This window comes from Mandrillus leucophaeus, unplaced genomic scaffold, assembly GCF_000951045.1.
Source record: "Mandrillus leucophaeus isolate KB7577 unplaced genomic scaffold, Mleu.le_1.0 Scaffold281, whole genome shotgun sequence".
Classification (NCBI taxonomy): Eukaryota; Metazoa; Chordata; class Mammalia; order Primates; family Cercopithecidae; genus Mandrillus; species Mandrillus leucophaeus.
The window spans coordinates 1,025,615-1,030,839 of record NW_012102932.1 but is presented as its reverse complement, the minus strand read 5'-3'; positions in this window follow the sequence as shown (position 1 = coordinate 1,030,839).

Here is a 5,225-nt window from a genome sequence, read left to right as displayed (position 1 = left end):
TTACCCTGGTGTTTTTAGATACAGAAATAGCTTCCCATAGAATTAAATTGTTTAGCATAAACCAATGTTTTCTTCATTGTTAAAAGTTGTGTCTAGGCCGGGACGTGATGGTTCATGCCTGTAATCCCAGCACTTTGGGAGGCCGAGGCAGGCAGATCTCGCGAGCCCAGGAGTTTGAGACCAACCTGGGCAACACGGTGAAATCCCGTCTCTACAAAAATAAAAATGAAAAATAAAAAATTAGCTAGGCATGTTAGTGCGTGCCTGTAGTCCCAGCCACTCAGAAGGCTGAGGTGGGAGGATCACTTGAGCCCAGGAGGCCAAGGCTGCAGTGAACTGTGATGGCGCCACTGCACTCCAGCCTGGGCAACAGAGCGAGACCCTGTCTAAAAAAAAAAAAAAAAAGCTGTGTCAAAGTGACCATGTCACATTAGTAATGAGTTGTGAAGACTGAGCATTAATGCATGGGAGGTCACGGTCGTGGAGAGAACACTGGGAGGGATTTGGGCCAGTTTCGCTCTAGTTCAGCTACTAACACGCTGTATGAACCTGAGGAGGATGGGAGCGGATTAAAATCAGCCTTTCTGGCCTAGCGATTGTTTTCCTTCCCTCCATCTACATGCCTAAGTCTTTTCTCCCCTTCTCCAGATTCCCTCTTTCTCTGCTAGTGGATGGTGCTAGGGAAGGTGGGCTGAGGGGTGAGGACTGGAGGGAAGGGTAGATACAGTATGCTGAGAGCCTTTTTTATTCCACAGGAAAGCACGTGCCTCAGGGCTCGGTGAAGCTCATGGTGGCAATCATTTACCAGGTTGACCCATTCTCCAGTTGGTCACAGCTTTTGTTCAAATGAGCATACATTTACCGAGGGCTCACTACGCATCGGGCTTTGGGATGGTACACAAAGATAAGAAGACGTGGCTCCTGGCCTGGTGCAGCATCTGCTCAGTGACTTGAGGGTTATCTTCGCCCTCTTGGTACCCCTCTGTCTTCTTTTGGTAACTGTTCTTTCATTCTCCTTTGGGAACTACCCCTCTCCTGTTCTGTGCAGTCTTGGCCAGTGTGGCAAGCAAAGAGCCCTGGATACTAAGAGCTGGAGACATGTTGAGGCTTGGCCAGGTGGACTCTCTCACGTGCTTTGACTCATGAGCAGAGGGACAAAGATGGAAGACAAACGACCTTGAGTTCAAGTAGACCTGAAGAAGCTGTTTGTTCACTCACCTCTGCTCCAGGGTCCCTGGCACAACCCTGATTACTGAGATCTGTGAGTCAGAGGCATCTGTATCCTTTCAACAATCTTATTTATTGATTTATTTAGTGGAGTCATGTTTCAATGCTTATAGCAACCAACCCTACCTGGCAACATGTTCTGCAAGCCAGAGGTTACAGTAAGTCACTCTATATTTTCAAACTTGGTGAAAGAGTGATGGTATAGACAGAAGAGTAAACTGATAATTTTGGTCCTCAAATACACAGAGCATTCAAAGGAGGAGGGTTGTGACTTCTCACCACCATCCCCAGTGAGGATGGATTGAATGTTTATTTTTTAAATTTAATTATTTAATGATTGATTGAGACAGGAGCTTGCTCTATCACCCAGGCTGAAATGCAGTGACATGATTATAGCTGACTGCAGCCTTAAACTCCTGGGCCCCCGGGATCCTCCCACCCAGCCTCCTGAGTAGCTTACAGGCATGGGCCACCATGTGGGGCTTCTGGATCAAGGGTTTAAATTGTCACAAGGGCAACTCGATTTATTGCAATGTTTTGATCACTGAACTATGTCACTGAACAAGATTTTAGGTTACTTTTAATTGGAAATCTGGCTAAAATCTAAAAGTCTTCCACTGGGGATAGTTTAAAGACAACCATACCAGGAGACAGAAGGAAGTGACTTCTTAGGTAGTCTTAAGTGGCTTTTGGATAGCCTTAAGGCCACAGTGATGGTCTTATTAACGATAAATGAATTGTTGCCCAGGCTGGTCTCGAATTCCTGAGGTCAAGTGATCCGCGGACCTCAGCCTCCCACAGTGCTAGGATTATCAGCATGAGCCACCGCGCCCAGCTCAGAACGTGCATTGCTAACAAGTTTTCAGCTGACACTGATGCTGCTAGTCTGGGGATTATGCTTTGAGAACCACCACTCAATGATCGCTAAATCCCTTCCTAGCTCCAAAATGTTAGGATCCTAAGATAAATTTCCGCCTTGGTGATCTTATCATTCTTGCGTATTTGCTAGGTAATTGTACATTTCTCTCCCCCATTTTCAGGGAAGGGTTTGTATTAACTTCTCAGTGAGTAAGTGTTCTTTTAGATCAGTGATTCACAGCCCAGACTGCACATTAGAATCACCTGAGAAAATCCGAGTACGAAAAATCCTGGCCGGGTGCGGTGGCTCACGCCTGTAATCCCAGCACTTTGGGAAGCCGTGGGGGCGGATCATGAGGTCAGGAGATTGAGACCATCCTGGCCAACATGGTGAAACTCCATCTCTACTAAAAATACAAAAAAAAAAAAAAAAAAAAAAGCTGTGTGTGGTGGCAGGCGCTTGTAATCCCAGCTACATGGGGGGCTGAGGCACGAGAATCGCTTGAATCCAGGAGACGGAGGTTGCAGTGAGTCAAGATCACGCCACTGCACTCCAGCCTGGCGACAGAGCAATAAATCTGTCTCAAAAAAAAAAAAAAAAAAAGGAAAAAGAAAAATCCTGATGCCCTGGCTGCATGCCAGGCGAACTAAACAGACCTGTTCAGGTTAGGACTCAGGTATCAGTAGTTTTTAAAACGCTCTCAGGTGACTTTGATGTGCAGTCAAAGCTGAGAGTCACTTCACAGGGGAAGGCTAGATCAGTAGATTTCAAAATGGGGCACCTGTTCATTTCCAGACACTTTCATGAATTTAAAATCTTAAATTTTACATTGTGTGTAGTTTTTCCAGATAGAGCTCACAGCGCACATAAAAGTTGGCCTTATTTTGGTTTCTTGACCTACCTCACTTCAGGCAAACTGCTGGAAGTGGGTACCAATAGCTAAACATTTCTAATGAGATCCCCAGTGATGGAAAGAAATAAGATCAGAGCAAAAACAAACAAGCAAAGACAGAAGGAGTTTATATAATGGGCCATCACAGTAGCTGACGTTTTGCTTCCATAGGATCATCTCCAGAGTCATTTCTTTCTGCTCTGGTGGCTTTGTTGTAACTTCTTAGTGGATTAAACAGAGGGTTGAGGTCTCTGAGGATTCTTGTCCATTCATTTCCAACCGACCACGACTAGACTTTTAAAAAAGGGAATATTAGGCCAGGTGCAGTGGCTCACACCTGTAATCCTAGCACTTTGGGAGGCCAAGGTGGATGGATGGCTTGAGCTCAGGAGTTCAAGACCAAGCAGGCCAACATGGCGAAGCCCCGGCTCTACTAAAGATATAAAAATTAGCCAGGTGTGGTGGTGCTTGCCTGTAGTCCCAGCTACCTGGGAGACTGGGGTGGGAAGATCACGTGAGCCTAGGAGAAGGAGGTTGCAGTGAGCCAGGATTACACCACTGCACTCCAGCCTGGGTCACAGAGTGAGAACCCCGTCTGAAAAATAAAATAAAATAAGATAAAATAAAATAGGAAATATTTATTACCAACATGGATGACTGATAACTTGAGATTATTATCTTTTTTTTTTTTTTTTTTTGAGACAGAGTCTGGCTCTGTCACTCAGGCTGGAGTGCAGTGGTACGATCTCGGCTCATTGCAATCTCTGCCTCCTGGGTTCATGCCATTCTCCTGCCTCAGCTTCTCGAGTAGCTGGGACTACAGGTGCCCGCCACCACACCTGGCTAATTTTTTTGTATCTTTTAGTAGAGATGGGGTTTCACCATCTTAGCCTGGATGGTCTCGATCTCCTGACCTCATGATCTGCCCGCCTCAGCCTCCCAAAGTGCTGGAATTACAGGCGTGAGCCACCGGGCCCGGCCACCTTTTTGTTTTTTATTGTGGTAGAATACATATAACATAAAACTTACCCTTGTAACCATTTTTACATGTACAACTCAGTGGCATTAAGTATTAATCGATTCACATTATTGTGCCACTATCACTGCCATCCATCTCCAGAACTTTCTCCTCATCCTAAACTGGAAATCTGTACCTATTAAAAAATCACTCCCCATTCTCTCCTTTCCTTCAGGCCCTGGTAACCAGTATTGTACTCTCTATTTCTGTGGATTTGCCTATTCTACCTCATATGAGTGGAATCATACAGTATTTGTTCTTTCGTGTCTGGCTTATTTCACTGAGTATAATGTCATCAAGGTTCATCCAGAGATTATTTTTTGATCAAATATATTCGTGTCACAATTAAATTGGGTCCATAAAGATGTCAGTCTCATTTCAGTTAAACAAACACACAGGTGATGAACAGAGCAACTATTTCCCCGGAGCTTTTAGGAAGCCCCCGGGATGGGCTGGTGTGGTGTGCGTTTAGTCCTGCTCCTGGCAACTGTATCCTCTTACTTGCTCAGTCCGGAAACATGAGTGTTATTGTGATTCTTCCCTCTCTCTTACCCTGACATCCAATTACTCAATACATCTCATTGATTCTGCCTCACCAAAAGCTCACTAAGTCCTCCTCCGTTATCATTGAACTAGCCTCAGCATAGGCCTTTATTCTCTCTTGGATCAGTGTCAGAGCACCCTAACCAGTTTCTCTGGTTATCTGCCATCAGCCATTATTTCATGAATTCACCCAACAAATACACTGCATGAACATTTCTCATCTGGCCTTGAGCCTGTCTCTTCAATTACCATCTTCCGCATAACCCCTTGAGCCATCTGTCTCGAACAGATCTGATTTTACCCAAGTATGTCTTACTCCAGAGCCGCGCTTTCCTCAGTCCACTCACGGCCTCCCAATAAAGGATGGAATAAAGATTCAAAACTCTTGACAGGTTAAATCAAGGGCTCAGAACAACAAGATGAAATTTAAGAGTAATAAATACAGAATTCAGTCTCTAAACTTAGGAAAATAAAGAGCTTACATACAGAACTGGGGAAATCTGGCTTTGCAATAGTTCATATGGAAAAGTAAAATGACCCTGGAGTTTTGTTTGTCAACAAGCTTGACATGGGTTAATGCTGGGATGACATACCTCATGATAGCTATTTCTTTTTCTCTTTCTTTCTCTTCCCTTCCTTTCTTCTCCTCTCCTTTCCTTTCCCTTCTTTCCTTCCTTCCTTCCTTC